A 17,960-nucleotide genomic window follows, 5' to 3' on the forward strand; every position below is an offset into this window, starting at 1 on the left:
AAATGTACGAAAGATTGGGAAAATTCGTGTTAGAATTATAAATCTTACTTTTTCGGTCATATTTAATAATATATGTCTACAGGAAAGACTGCTACCAAAATATACTAATATTAAAGCGCATGACCCAGCAGCAAGGAATCAGACTAGAAATAAAAATGAATTTTGGAGAATTGATTTTTGAATTACCTCCAACAGTGAAAAGAAATGTACGAAAGATTGAGAAAATTCGTGTTAGAATTATTAATCTTATTTTTTCGGTCATATTTGATAATATATGTCTACAGGAAAGACTGCTACCAAAATATACTAATATTAAAGCGCACGACCCAGCAGCAAGGAATCAGACTAGAAATAAAAAGGAATTTTGGAGAATTGATTTCTGAATTACCTCCAACAGTGAAAAGAAATGTACGAAAGATTGAGAATATTCATGTTAGAATTATTAATCTTACTTTTTCGGTCATATTTAATAATATATGTCTACAGGAAAGACTGCTACCAAAATATACTAATATTAAAGCGCACGACCCAGAAGCAAGGAATCAGACTAGAAATAAAAAGGAATTTTGGAGAATTGATTTTTGAATTACCTCCAACAGTGAAAAGAAATGTACGAAAGATTGAGAAAATTCGTGTTAGAATTAATAATCTTACTTTTCGGTCATATTTAATAATATATGTCAACAGGAAAGACTGCTACCAAAATATACTAATATATATATATATATATATATATATATATATATATATATATATATATATATATATATATATATATATATATATATATATATATATATATATATATATATATTTCTATATCAGCAATCAACAGCCAAATAATGCACAACTATATTCTACCCACCTCAAGACTCCGCTCCAATATAGAAGCATCAAGAAATATGGACCAATAGCCTTTCTACAATCACTTCAATTCAATACCTATTGTTTCGTGTTCTGTCTTGTGTTGATGAATTTAATACCCTATTAATACCACCTCACCCCATCCACCTTTCTCAAATGTAGATATAAACATATCGGAGATGTGTAAGTTCTATTTAGTTGTGTATGTATAAACTAAAGTCTTTGAAAATGTAATAAGTTTTATGAAACGCGCTCAAGTGTCGCGTCAGACTAGAAATAAAAATGAATTTTGGAGAATTGATTTTTGAATTACCACCAGCAGTGAAAAGAAATGTACGAAAGATTGAGAAAATTCGTGTTAGAATTATTAATCTTACTTTTTCGGTCATATTTAATAATATATGTCTACAGGAAAGACTGCTACCAAAATATACTAATATTAATGCGCACGACCCAGCAGCAAGGAATCAGACTAGAAATAAAAATGAATTTTGGAGAATTGATTTTTTAATTACCTCCAACAGTGAAAAGAAATGTACGAAAGATTGAGAAAATTCGTGTTAGAATTATTAATCTTACTTTTTCGGTCATATTTAATAATATATGTCTACAGGAAAGACTGCTACCAAAATATACTAATATTAAAGCGCACGACCCAGCAGCAAATGAATCAGACTAGAAATAAAAAGGAATTTTGGAGAATTGATTTTTGAATTACCTCCAACAGTGAAAAGAAATGTACGAAAGATTGGGAAAATTCGTGTTAGAATTATAAATCTTACTTTTTCGGTCATATTTAATAATATATGTCTACAGGAAAGACTGCTTCCAAAATATACGATATTAAAGCGCATGACCCAGCAGCAAGGAATCAGACTAGAAATAAAAATGAATTTTGGAGAATTGATTTTTGAATTACCTCCAACAGTGAAAAGAAATGTACGAAAGATTGAGAAAATTCGTGTTAGAATTATTAATCTTATTTTTTCGGTCATATTTAATAATATATGTCTACAGGAAAGACTGCTACCAAAATATACTAATATTAAAGCGCACGACCCAGCAGCAAGGAATCAGACTAGAAATAAAAATGAATTTTGGAGAATTGATTTTTGAATTACCTCCAACAGTGAAAAGAAATGTACGAAAGATTGAGAAAATTCGTGTTAGAATTATTAATCTTATTTTTTCGGTCATATTTAATAATATATGTCTACAGGAAAGACTGCTACCAAAATATACTAATATTAAAGCGCACGACCCAGCAGCAAGGAATCAGACTAGAAATAAAAAGGAATTTTGGAGAATTGATTTCTGAATTACCTCCAACAGTGAAAAGAAATGTACGAAAGATTGAGAATATTCATGTTAGAATTATTAATCTTACTTTTTCGGTCATATTTAATAATATATGTCTACAGGAAAGACTGCTACCAAAATATACTAATATTAAAGCGCACGACCCAGAAGCAAGGAATCAGACTAGAAATAAAAAGGAATTTTGGAGAATTGATTTTTGAATTACCTCCAACAGTGAAAAGAAATGTACGAAAGATTGAGAAAATTCGTGTTAGAATTAATAATCTTACTTTTCGGTCATATATAATAATATATGTCAACAGGAAAGACTGCTACCAAAATATACTAATATATATATATATATATATATATATATATATATATATATATATATATATATATATATATATATATATATATATATATATATATATATATATATATATATATATATATATATATATATATATATATATATATATATATATATATATATATTTCTATATCAGCAATCAACAGCCAAATAATGCACAACTATATTCTACCCACCTCAAGACTCCGCTCCAATATAGAAGCATCAAGAAATATGGACCAATAGCCTTTCTACAATCACTTCAATTCAATACCTATTGTTTCGTGTTCTGTCTTGTGTTGATGAATTTAATACCCTATTAATACCACCTCACCCCATCCACCTTTCTCAAATGTAGATATAAACATATCGGAGATGTGTAAGTTCTATTTAGTTGTGTATGTATAAACTAAAGTCTTTGAAAATGTAATAAGTTTTATGAAACGCGCTCAAGTGTCGCGTCAGACTAGAAATAAAAATGAATTTTGGAGAATTGATTTTTGAATTACCACCAGCAGTGAAAAGAAATGTACGAAAGATTGAGAAAATTCGTGTTAGAATTATTAATCTTACTTTTTCGGTCATATTTAATAATATATGTCTACAGGAAAGACTGCTACCAAAATATACTAATATTAATGCGCACGACCCAGCAGCAAGGAATCAGACTAGAAATAAAAATGAATTTTGGAGAATTGATTTTTTAATTACCTCCAACAGTGAAAAGAAATGTACGAAAGATTGAGAAAATTCGTGTTAGAATTATTAATCTTACTTTTTCGGTCATATTTAATAATATATGTCTACAGGAAAGACTGCTACCAAAATATACTAATATTAAAGCGCACGACCCAGCAGCAAATGAATCAGACTAGAAATAAAAAGGAATTTTGGAGAATTGATTTTTGAATTACCTCCAACAGTGAAAAGAAATGTACGAAAGATTGGGAAAATTCGTGTTAGAATTATAAATCTTAATTTTCGGTCATATTTAATAATATATGTCTACAGGAAAGACTGCTTCCAAAATATACGATATTAAAGCGCATGACCCAGCAGCAAGGAATCAGACTAGAAATAAAAATGAATTTTGGAGAATTGATTTTTGAATTACCTCCAACAGTGAAAAGAAATGTACGAAAGATTGAGAAAATTCGTGTTAGAATTATTAATCTTATTTTTTCGGTCATATTTAATAATATATGTCTACAGGAAAGACTGCTACCAAAATATACTAATATTAAAGCGCACGACCCAGCAGCAAGGAATCAGACTAGAAATAAAAAGGAATTTTGGAGAATTGATTTCTGAATTACCTCCAACAGTGAAAAGAAATGTACGAAAGATTGAGAATATTCATGTTAGAATTATTAATCTTACTTTTTCGGTCATATTTAATAATATATGTCTACAGGAAAGACTGCTACCAAAATATACTAATATTAAAGCGCACGACCCAGAAGCAAGGAATCAGACTAGAAATAAAAAGGAATTTTGGAGAATTGATTTTTTAATTACCTCCAACAGTGAAAAGAAATGTACGAAAGATTGAGAAAATTCGTGTTAGAATTAATAATCTTACTTTTCGGTCATATTTAATAATATATGTCAACAGGAAAGACTGCTACCAAAATATACTAATATATATATATATATATATATATATATATATATATATATATATATATATATATATATATATATATATATATATATATATATATTTCTATATCAGCAATCAACAGCCAAATAATGCACAACTATATTCTACCCACCTCAAGACTCCGCTCCAATATAGAAGCATCAAGAAATATGGACCAATAGCCTTTCTACAATCACTTCAATTCAATACCTATTGTTTCGTGTTCTGTCTTGTGTTGATGAATTTAATACCCTATTAATACCACCTCACCCCATCCACCTTTCTCAAATGTAGATATAAACATATCGGAGATGTGTAAGTTCTATTTAGTTGTGTATGTATAAACTAAAGTCTTTGAAAATGTAATAAGTTTTATGAAACGCGCTCAAGTGTCGCGTCAGACTAGAAATAAAAATGAATTTTGGAGAATTGATTTTTGAATTACCACCAGCAGTGAAAAGAAATGTACGAAAGATTGAGAAAATTCGTGTTAGAATTATTAATCTTACTTTTTCGGTCATATTTAATAATATATGTCTACAGGAAAGACTGCTACCAAAATATACTAATATTAATGCGCACGACCCAGCAGCAAGGAATCAGACTAGAAATAAAAATGAATTTTGGAGAATTGATTTTTTAATTACCTCCAACAGTGAAAAGAAATGTACGAAAGATTGAGAAAATTCGTGTTAGAATTATTAATCTTACTTTTTCGGTCATATTTAATAATATATGTCTACAGGAAAGACTGCTACCAAAATATACTAATATTAAAGCGCACGACCCAGCAGCAAATGAATCAGACTAGAAATAAAAAGGAATTTTGGAGAATTGATTTTTGAATTACCTCCAATAGTGAAAACAAATGTACGAAAGATTGAGAAAATTCGTGTTAGAATTATTAATCTTACTTTTTCGGTCATATTTAATAATATATGTCTACAGGAAAGACTGCTACCAAAATATACTAATATTAAAGCGCACGACCCAGCAGCAAGGAATCAGACTAGAAATAAAAATGAATTTTGGAGAATTGATTTTTGAATTACCTCCAACAGTGAAAAGAAATGTACGAAAGATTGAGAAAATTCGTGTTAGAATTATTAATCTTACTTTTTCGGTCATATTTAATAATATATGTCTACAGGAAAGACTGCTACCAAAATATACTAATATTAGAGCGCACGACCCAGCAGCAAGGAATCAGACTAGAAATAAAAATGAATTTTGGAGAATTGATTTTTAATTACCTCCAACAGTGAAAAGAAATGTACGAAAGATTGAGAAAATTCGTGTTAGAATTATTAATCTTACTTTTTCGGTCATATTTAATAATATATGTCTACAGGAAAGACTGCTACCAAAATATACTAATATTAAAGTGCACGACCCAGCAGCAAGGAATCAGACTAGAAATAAAAAGGAATTTTGGAGAATTGATTTTTGAATTACCTCCAACAGTGAAAAGAAATGTACGAAACATTGAGAAAATTCGTGTTAGAATTATTAATCTTACTTTTTCGGTCATATTTAATAATATATGTCTACAGGAAAGACTGCTACCAAAATATACTAATATTAAAGCGCACGACCCAGCAGCAAGGAATCAGACTAGAAATAAAAATGAATTTTGGAGAATTGATTTTTGAATTACCTCCAACAGTGAAAAGAAATGTACGAAAGATTGGGAAAATTCGTGTTAGAATTATTAATCTTACTTTTTCGGTCATATTTAATAATATATGTCTACAGGAAAGACTGCTACCAAAATATACTAATATTAAAGCGCATGACCCAGCAGCAAGGAATCAGACTAGAAATAAAAATGAATTTTGGAGAATTGATTTTTGAATTACCTCCAACAGTGAAAAGAAATGTACGAAAGATTGAGAAAATTCGTGTTAGAATTATTAATCTTATTTTTTCGGTCATATTTAATAATATATGTCTACAGGAAAGACTGCTACCAAAATATACTAATATTAAAGCGCACGACCCAGCAGCAAGGAATCAGACTAGAAATAAAAAGGAATTTTGGAGAATTGATTTCTGAATTACCTCCAACAGTGAAAAGAAATGTACGAAAGATTGAGAAAATTCATGTTAGAATTATTAATCTTACTTTTTCGGTCATATTTAATAATATATGTCTACAGGAAAGACTGCTACCAAAATATACTAATATTAAAGCGCACGACCCAGAAGCAAGGAATCAGACTAGAAATAAAAAGGAATTTTGGAGAATTGATTTTTGAATTACCTCCAACAGTGAAAAGAAATGTACGAAAGATTGAGAAAATTCGTGTTAGAATTATTAATCTTACTTTTCGGTCATATTTAATAATATATGTCAACAGGAAAGACTGCTACCAAAATATACTAATATATATATATATATATATATATATATATATATATATATATATATATATATATATATATATATATATATATATTTATATATATATATATATATATATATATATATATATATATATATATATATATATATATATATTTCTATATCAGCAATCAACAGCCAAATAATGCACAACTATATTCTACCCACCTCAAGACTCCGCTCCAATATAGAAGCATCAAGAAATATGGACCAATAGCCTTTCTACAATCACTTCAATTCAATACCTATTGTTTCGTGTTCTGTCTTGTGTTGATGAATTTAATACCCTATTAATACCACCTCACCCCATCCACCTTTCTCAAATGTAGATATAAACATATCGGAGATGTGTAAGTTCTATTCAGTTGTGTATGTATAAACTAAAGTCTTTGAAAATGTAATAAGTTTTATGAAACGCGCTCAAATGTCGCGTCAGACTAGAAATAAAAATGAATTTTGGAGAATTGATTTTTGAATTACCTCCAACAGTGAAAAGAAATGTACGAAAGATTGAGAAAATTCGTGTTAGAATTATTAATCTTACTTTTTCGGTCATATATAATAATATATGTCTACAGGAAAGACTGCTACCAAAATATACTAATATTAAAGCGCACGACCCAGCAGCAAGGAATCAGACTAGAAATAAAAATGAATTTTGGAAAATTGATTTTTGAATTACCTCCAACAGTGAAAAGAAATGTACGAAAGATTGAGAAAATTCGTGTTAGAATTATTAATCTTACTTTTTCGGTCATATTTAATAATATATGTCTACAGGAAAGACTGCTACCAAAATATACTAATATTAGAGCGCACGACCCAGCAGCAAGGAATCAGACTAGAAATAAAAATGAATTTTGGAGAATTGATTTTTTAATTACCTCCAACAGTGAAAAGAAATGTACGAAAGATTGAGAAAATTCGTGTTAGAATTATTAATCTTACTTTTTCGGTCATATTTAATAATATATGTCTACAGGAAAGACTGCTACCAAAATATACTAATATTAAAGTGCACGACCCAGCAGCAAGGAATCAGACTAGAAATAAAAAGGAATTTTGGAGAATTGATTTTTGAATTACCTCCAACAGTGAAAAGAAATGTACGAAACATTGAGAAAATTCGTGTTAGAATTATTAATCTTACTTTTTCGGTCATATTTAATAATATATGTCTACAGGAAAGACTGCTACCAAAATATACTAATATTAAAGCGCACGACCCAGCAGCAAGGAATCAGACTAGAAATAAAAATGAATTTTGGAGAATTGATTTTTGAATTACCTCCAACAGTGAAAAGAAATGTACGAAAGATTGGGAAAATTCGTGTTAGAATTATTAATCTTACTTTTTCGGTCATATTTAATAATATATGTCTACAGGAAAGACTGCTACCAAAATATACTAATATTAAAGCGCATGACCCAGCAGCAAGGAATCAGACTAGAAATAAAAATGAATTTTGGAGAATTGATTTTTGAATTACCTCCAACAGTGAAAAGAAATGTACGAAAGATTGAGAAAATTCGTGTTAGAATTATTAATCTTATTTTTTCGGTCATATTTAATAATATATGTCTACAGGAAAGACTGCTACCAAAATATACTAATATTAAAGCGCACGACCCAGCAGCAAGGAATCAGACTAGAAATAAAAAGGAATTTTGGAGAATTGATTTCTGAATTACCTCCAACAGTGAAAAGAAATGTACGAAAGATTGAGAAAATTCATGTTAGAATTATTAATCTTACTTTTTCGGTCATATTTAATAATATATGTCTACAGGAAAGACTGCTACCAAAATATACTAATATTAAAGCGCACGACCCAGAAGCAAGGAATCAGACTAGAAATAAAAAGGAATTTTGGAGAATTGATTTTTGAATTACCTCCAACAGTGAAAAGAAATGTACGAAAGATTGAGAAAATTCGTGTTAGAATTATTAATCTTACTTTTCGGTCATATTTAATAATATTTAATTGTTGTTTACTAGGATTTACTAGGATAGAAATCCTAGTAAACAACACAGAAATCATCGATAGATACAGCGATAGCAGGCGGCTTGACGTTTGCGAGGCACTACACATCAAGAAGTCAACACCAGCAATCAACAGCCAATTATTGCACAACTATATTCTACCCACCTCAAGACTCCGCTCCAATATAGAAGCATCAAGAAATATGGACCAATAGGCTTTCTACAAACACTTCTATTCAATACCCATTGTTTCTGTTCTGTCTTGTGTTGATACTTTTAATACCCTATTAATATCCCCTCTTGTTCTGTCTTGTGTTAATGCCACATCACCCCTCCCACCTCACTCAAATGTAGATATAAAATCAGAGATACGTAAGTTCTAATCAGTTGTGTATTTGTGAAGTCTTTGAAAATGTAATAAGTTTTACGAAACGCGCCCGTGTCGCGTCAGACTAGAAATAAAAATGAATTTTGGAGAAGTGATTTTTGATTTACCTCCAACAGTGAAGCGTAATGAACGAAAGATTGAGAAAATTCGTGTTAGAATTATTAATCTTACTTTTTCGGTCATATTTAATAATATATGTCTACAGGAAAGACTGCTACCAAAATATACTAATATACATATATATATATATATATATATATATATATATATATATATATATATATATATATATATATATATATATATATATATATATATATATATATATATATATATATATATATATATGTATATATATATGTATATATATACCCTTCTTCACCTTCTTCGAGGTCAACCCCGGAACTCAGTTCCTGCGACGGCGCTGGAACCAATCGTATTGGCGTATGCCTTTCCATTGGAGACTTTCAGCGCCGTGGAGAAGGGGACCTGCTGCCTGGGTAACAGCTTCTCCCCAAAAACAACCTACCCTGGCTTTGCGCATTGGTGAGGCCACTCCAGACCGACAACCAGAGCGCAACTACATAGTCCCCTGAGACTGATGGATGCCTACTACTATATATATATATATATATATATATATATATATATATATATATATATATATATATATATATATATATATATATATATATATATATATATATATATATATATATATGTCGTACCTAGTAGCCAGAACGTACTTCTCAGCCTACTATGCAAGGCCCGATTTGCCTAATAAGCTAAGTTTTCATGAATTAATTGTGTTTCGACTACCTAACCTACCTAACCTAACCTAACCTAACTTTTTCGGCTACCTAACCAAACCTAACCTATAAAGATAGGTTAGGTTAGGTTAGGTAGGGTTGGTTAGGTTCGTTCATATATCTACGTTAATTTTAACTCCAATAAAAAAAAATTGACCTCATACATAATGAAATGGGTAGCTTTATCATTTCATAAAAAAAAAAATTAGAAAAAATATATTAATTCAGGAAAACTTGGCTTATTAGGCAAATCGGGCTCTGAATAGTAGGCCAAAAAGTGAGTTCTGGCTACTAGGTACGACATATATATATATATATATATATATATATATATATATATATATATATATATATATATATATATATATATATATATATATATATATATATATATATATATATATATATATATATATATATATATATATATATGTCGTACCTAGTAGCCAGAACTCACTTCTCAGCCTACTATTCAAGGCCCGATTTGCCTAATAAGCCAAGTTTTCCTGAATTAATATATTTACTATAATTTTTTTCTTATGAAATGATAAAGCTACCCTTTTCTCTATGTATGAGGTCAATTTTTTTTTATTGGAGTTAAAATTAACGTAGATATATGACCGAACCTAACCAACCCTACCTAACCTAACCTAACCTATATTTATAGGTAAGGTTAGGTTAGGTAGCCAAAAAAAGCTAGGTTAGGTTAGGTTAGGTAGGTTAGGTAGACGAAAAAACATTAATTCATGAAAACTTGGCTTATTAGGCAAATCGGGCCTTGAATAGTAGGCTGAGAAGTGCGTTCTGGCTATTAGGTACGACATATATATATATATATATATATATATATATATATATATATATATATATATAAATATATATATATAAATATATATATATAAATATATATATATATATATATATATATATATATATATATATATATATAAATATATATATATATATATATATATATATATATATATATATATATATATATATATATATATATATATATATATATATATATATATATATATATATATATATATATATATATATATATATATATATATATATATATATATATGCGAACAAGCCTGAATGGTCCCCAGGACATATGCAACTGAAAACTCACACCCCAGAAGTGACTCGAACCCATACTCCCAGAAGCAACGCATCTGGGAGTATCAAGTGGATTAAGGCGTCTTGTACCTACCAGATGCGTTGCTTCTGGGAGTATGGGTTCGAGTCATATATATATATATATATATATATATATATATATATATATATATATATATATATATATATATATATATATATATATATATATATATATATATATATAAATATATATATATATATATATATATATATATATATATATATATATATATATATATATATATATATATATATATATATATATATTGGAGCGGAGTCTTGAGGTGGCTAGAATATAGTTGTGCAATAATTGGCTGTTGATTGCTGGTGTTGACTTCTTGATGTGTAGTGCCTCGCAAACGTCAAGCCGCCTGCTATCGCTGTATCTATCGATGATTTCTGTGTTGTTTACTAGGATTTCTCTGGCGATGGTTTGGTTGTGGAAAGAGATTATATGTTCCTTAATGGAGCCCTGTTGCTTATGCATCGTTAAACGCCTAGAAAGAGATGTTGTTGTCTTGCCTATATACTGGGTTTTTTGGAGCTTACAGTCCCCAAGAGGGCATTTAAAGGCATAGACGACGTTAGTCTCTTTTAAAGCGTTCTGTTTTGTGTCTGGAGAGTTTCTCATCAGTAGGCTGGCCGTTTTTCTGGTTTTATAGTAAATCGTCAGTTGTATCCTCTGATTTTTGTCTGTAGGGATAACGTTTCTATTAACAATATCTTTCAGGACCCTTTCCTCCGTTTTATGAGCTGTGGAAAAGAAGTTCCTGTAAAATAGTCTAATAGGGGGTATAGGTGTTGTGTTAGTTGTCTCTTCAGAGGTTGCATGGCTTTTCACCTTCCTTCTTGTGATGTCTTCGACGAAACCATTGGAGAAGCCGTTATTGACTAGGACCTGCCTTACCCTGCAGAGTTCTTCGTCGACTTGCTTCCATTCTGAGCTGTGGCTGAGAGCATGGTCGACATATGCGTTAACAACACTCCTCTTGTACCTGTCTGGGCAGTCGCTGTTGGCATTTAGGCACATTCCTATGTTTGTTTCCTTAGTGTAGACTGCAGTGTGGAAACCTCCGCCCTTTTCCATGACTGTTACATCTAGAAAGGGCAGCTTCCCATCCTTTTCCATCTCGTAAGTGAAACGCAGCACGGAACTCTGCTCAAATGCCTCCATCAGCTCCTGCAGATGTCTGACATCAGGTACCTGTGTAAAAATGTCGTCAACATACCTGCAGTATATGGCCGGTTTCAAGTTCATGTCGACTAAGACTTTTTGCTCGATGGTACCCATGTAGAAGTTTGCCAACAGGACACCTAGGGGAGAACCCATGGCGACCCCATGGGTTCGACATGAACTTGAAACCGGCCATATACTGCAGGTATGTTGACGACATTTTTACACAGGTACCTGATGTCAGACATCTGCAGGAGCTGAAGGAGGCATTTGAGCAGAGTTCCGTGCTGCGTTTCACTTACGAGATGGAAAAGGATGGGAAGCTGCCCTTTCTAGATGTAACAGTCATGGAAAAGGGCGGAGGTTTCCACACTGCAGTCTACACTAAGGAAACAAACATAGGAATGTGCCTAAATGCCAACAGCGACTGCCCAGACAGGTACAAGAGGAGTGTTGTTAACGCATATGTCGACCGTGCTCTCAGCCACAACTCAGAATGGAAGCAAGTCGACGAAGAACTCTGCAGGGTAAGGCAGGTCCTAGTCAATAACGGCTTCTCCAATGGTTTCGTCGAAGACATCTTAAGAAGGAAAGTGAAAAGCCATGCAACCTCTGAAGAGACAACTAACACAACACCTATACCCCTTATTAGACTATTTTACAGGAACTTCTTTTCCACAGCTCATAAAACGGAGGAAAGGGTCCTGAAAGATATTGTTAATAGAAACGTTATCCCTACAGACAAAAATCAGAGGATACAACTGACGATTTACTATAAAACCAGAAAAACGGCCAGCCTACTCATGAGAAACTCTCCAGACACAAAACAGAACGCTTTAAAAGAGACTAACGTCGTCTATGCCTTTAAATGCCCTCTTGGGGACTGTAAGCTCCAAAAAACCCAGTATATAGGCAAGACAACAACATCTCTTTCTAGGCGTTTAACGATGCATATATATATATATATATATGTATATATATATATATATATATATATATATATATATATATATATATATATATATATATATATATATATATATATATATATATATATATATATATATATATATATGTCGTACCTAGTATCCAGAACGCACTTCTCAGCCTACTATGCAAGGCCCAATTTGCTTAATAAGCCAAGTTTTCATGAATTAATGTTTTTTTGACTACCTAACCTAACGACCGGGGAGCCGGTCGGCCGAGCGGACAGCACGCTGGACTTATGATCCTGTGGTCCTGGGTTCGATCCCAGGGTCCGGCGAGAAACAATGGGCAGAGTTTCTTTCACCCTATGCCCCTGTTACCTAGCAGTAAAATAGGTACCTAGGTGTTAGTCAGCTGTCACGGGCTGCTTCCTGGGGGTGGAGGCCTGGTCGAGGACCGGGCCGCGGGGACACTGAAAAAGCTCCGAAATCATCTCAAGATAACCTAACCTAACCTAACTTTTTCGGCTACCTAACCTAACCTATAAAGATAGGTTAGGTTAGGTTAGGTAGGGTTGGTTAGGTTCGGTCATATATCTACGTTAATTTGAACTCCAATAAAAAAAAATTGACCTCATACGTAATGAAATGAGTAGCTTTATAATTTCATAAGAAAAAATTAGAGAAAAATTATTTATGAAAACTTGGCTTATTAGGCAAATCGGGCCTTGAATAGTAGGCCGAGAAGTGCGTTCTGGCTACTAGGTACGACATTATATATATATATATATATATATATATATGTCGTACCTAGTAGCCAGAACGCACTTCTCAGCCTACTATGCAAGGCCCAATTTGCCTAATAAGCCAAGTTTTCATGAATTAATTGTTTTTCGACTACCTAACCTACCTAACCTAACCTAACCTAACTTTTTCGGCTACCTAACCTAACCTAACCTATAAAGATAGGTTAGGTTAGGTTAGGTAGGGTTGGTTAGGTTCGGTCATATATCTACGTTAATTTTAACTCCAATGAAAAAAAATTGACCTCATACATAATGAAATGGGTAGCTTTATCATTTCATAAGAAAAAAATTAGAGAAAATATATTAATTCATGAAAACTTGGCTTATTAGGCAAATCGGGCCTTGCATAGTAGGCCAAAAAGTGAGTTCTGGCTACTAGGTACGACATATATATATATATATATATATATATATATATATATATATATATATATATATATATATGTCGTACCTAGTAGCCAGAACGCACTTCTCAGCCTACTATGCAAGGCCAAATTTGCCTAATAAGCCAAGTTTTCCTGAATTAATATATTTTCTCTAATTTTTTTCTTAAGAAATGATAAAGCTACCCGTTTCATTATGTATGAGGTCAATTTTTTTTTATTGGAGTTAAAATTAACGTAGATATATGACCGAACCTAACCAACCCTACCTAACCTAACCTAACCTATCTCTATAGGTTAGATTAGGTTAGGTAGCCGAAAAAGTTAGGTTAGGTTAGGTTAGGTAGGTTAGGTAGTCGAAAAACAATTAATTCATGAAAACTTGGCTTATTAGGCAAATTTGGCCTTGCATAGTAGGCTGAGAAGTGTGTTCTGGCTATTAGGTACGACATATATATATATATATATATATATATATATATATATATATATATATATATATATATATATATATATATATATAATGTCGTACCTAGTAGCCAGAACGCACTTCTCAGCCTCGCACTATATATATATATATATATATATGTCGTACCTAATAGCCAGAACGCACTTCTCAGCCTACTATTCAAGGCCCGATTTGCCTAATAAGCCAAGTTTTCATGAATTTATGTTTTTTCGTCTACCTAACCTACCTAACCTAACCTAACCTAGCTTTTTTTGGTTACCTAACATAACCTTACCTATAAATATAGGTTAGGTTAGGTTAGGTAGGGTTGGTTAGGTTCGGTCATATATCTACGTTAATTTTAACTCCAATAAAAAAAAATTGACCTCATACATAGAGAAAAGGGTTGCTTTATCATTTCATAAGAAAAAAATTATAGTAAATACATTAATTCAGGAAAACTTGGCTTATTAGGCAAATCGGGCCTTGAATAGTAGGCTGAGAAGTGAGTTCTGGCTACTAGGTACGACATATATATATATATATATATATATAACACTGGCCAACAAGGTGGCAGTTGCATGCTGTATCCACTACGCTATACTTCAAAGCCATAAGAGAGGTAGGAATTCTGGGGTATTTAACCAACCAGAATCCCAATCCTCTCCCAGGCGATGAGATAGTGTGGGACCTCGGATGCTCTTTCATCGGTTCCTGTTATATGGGAAAACTCAGTGCCAAATGCTTAATGCACAGACTACCCTATTCCAGTAGCTGAAGTTTATAACTTTTTAGACACTCAACCCACCAGGAGACTCGAACACTGGCCAACAAGGTGGCAGTTGCATGCTGTATCCACTACGCTATACTTCAAAGCCATAAGAGAGGTAGGAATTCTGGGGTATTTAACCAACCAGAATCCCAATCCTCTCCCAGGCGATGAGATAGTGTGGGACCTCGGATGCTCTTTCATCGGTTCCTGTTATATGGGAAAACTCAGTGCCAAATGCTTAATGCACAGACTACCCTATTCCAGTAGCTGAAGTTTATAACTTTTTAGACACTCAACCCACCAGGAGACTCGAACACTGGCCAACAAGGTGGCAGTTGCATGCTGTATCCACTACGCTATACTTCAAAGCCATAAGAGAGGTAGGAATTCTGGGGTATTTAACCAACCAGAATCCCAATCCTCTCCCAGGCGATGAGATAGTGTGGGACCTCGGATGCTCTTTCATCGGTTCCTGTTATATGGGAAAACTCAGTGCCAAATGCTTAATGCACAGACTACCCTATTCCAGTAGCTGAAGTTTATAACTTTTTAGACACTCAACCCACCAGGAGACTCGAACACTGGCCAACAAGGTGGCAGTTGCATGCTGTATCCACTACGCTATACTTCAAAGCCATAAGAGAGGTAGGAATTCTGGGGTATTTAACCAACCAGAATCCCAATCCTCTCCCAGGCGATGAGATAGTGTGGGACCTCGGATGCTCTTTCATCGGTTCCTGTTATATGGGAAAACTCAGTGCCAAATGCTTAATGCACAGACTACCCTATTCCAGTAGCTGAAGTTTATAACTTTTTAGACACTCAACCCACCAGGAGACTCGAACACTGGCCAACAAGGTGGCAGTTGCATGCTGTATCCACTACGCTATACTTCAAAGCCATAAGAGAGGTAGGAATTCTGGGGTATTTAACCAACCAGAATCCCAATCCTCTCCCAGGCGATGAGATAGTGTGGGACCTCGGATGCTCTTTCATCGGTTCCTGTTATATGGGAAAACTCAGTGCCAAATGCTTAATGCACAGACTACCCTATTCCAGTAGCTGAAGTTTATAACTTTTTAGACACTCAACCCACCAGGAGACTCGAACACTGGCCAACAAGGTGGCAGTTGCATGCTGTATCCACTACGCTATACTTCAAAGCCATAAGAGAGGTAGGAATTCTGGGGTATTTAACCAACCAGAATCCCAATCCTCTCCCAGGCGATGAGATAGTGTGGGACCTCGGATGCTCTTTCATCGGTTCCTGTTATATGGGAAAACTCAGTGCCAAATGCTTAATGCACAGACTACCCTATTCCAGTAGCTGAAGTTTATAACTTTTTAGACACTCAACCCACCAGGAGACTCGAACACTGGCCAACAAGGTGGCAGTTGCATGCTGTATCCACTACGCTATACTTCAAAGCCATAAGAGAGGTAGGAATTCTGGGGTATTTAACCAACCAGAATCCCAATCCTCTCCCAGGCGATGAGATAGTGTGGGACCTCGGATGCTCTTTCATCGGTTCCTGTTATATGGGAAAACTCAGTGCCAAATGCTTAATGCACAGACTACCCTATTCCAGTAGCTGAAGTTTATAACTTTTTAGACACTCAACCCACCAGGAGACTCGAACACTGGCCAACAAGGTGGCAGTTGCATGCTGTATCCACTACGCTATACTTCAAAGCCATAAGAGAGGTAGGAATTCTGGGGTATTTAACCAACCAGAATCCCAATCCTCTCCCAGGCGATGAGATAGTGTGGGACCTCGGATGCTCTTTCATCGGTTCCTGTTATATGGGAAAACTCAGTGCCAAATGCTTAATGCACAGACTACCCTATTCCAGTAGCTGAAGTTTATAACTTTTTAGACACTCAACCCACCAGGAGACTCGAACACTGGCCAACAAGGTGGCAGTTGCATGCTGTATCCACTACGCTATACTTCAAAGCCATAAGAGAGGTAGGAATTCTGGGGTATTTAACCAACCAGAATCCCAATCCTCTCCCAGGCGATGAGATAGTGTGGGACCTCGGATGCTCTTTCATCGGTTCCTGTTATATGGGAAAACTCAGTGCCAAATGCTTAATGCACAGACTACCCTATTCCAGTAGCTGAAGTTTATAACTTTTTAGACACTCAACCCACCAGGAGACTCGAACACTGGCCAACAAGGTGGCAGTTGCATGCTGTATCCACTACGCTATACTTCAAAGCCATAAGAGAGGTAGGAATTCTGGGGTATTTAACCAACCAGAATCCCAATCCTCTCCCAGGCGATGAGATAGTGTGGGACCTCGGATGCTCTTTCATCGGTTCCTGTTATATGGGAAAACTCAGTGCCAAATGCTTAATGCACAGACTACCCTATTCCAGTAGCTGAAGTTTATAACTTTTTAGACACTCAACCCACCAGGAGACTCGAACACTGGCCAACAAGGTGGCAGTTGCATGCTGTATCCACTACGCTATACTTCAAAGCCATAAGAGAGGTAGGAATTCTGGGGTATTTAACCAACCAGAATCCCAATCCT

This window comes from Procambarus clarkii, chromosome 70, assembly GCF_040958095.1.
Source record: "Procambarus clarkii isolate CNS0578487 chromosome 70, FALCON_Pclarkii_2.0, whole genome shotgun sequence".
NCBI classification, from domain to species: Eukaryota; Metazoa; Arthropoda; class Malacostraca; order Decapoda; family Cambaridae; genus Procambarus; species Procambarus clarkii.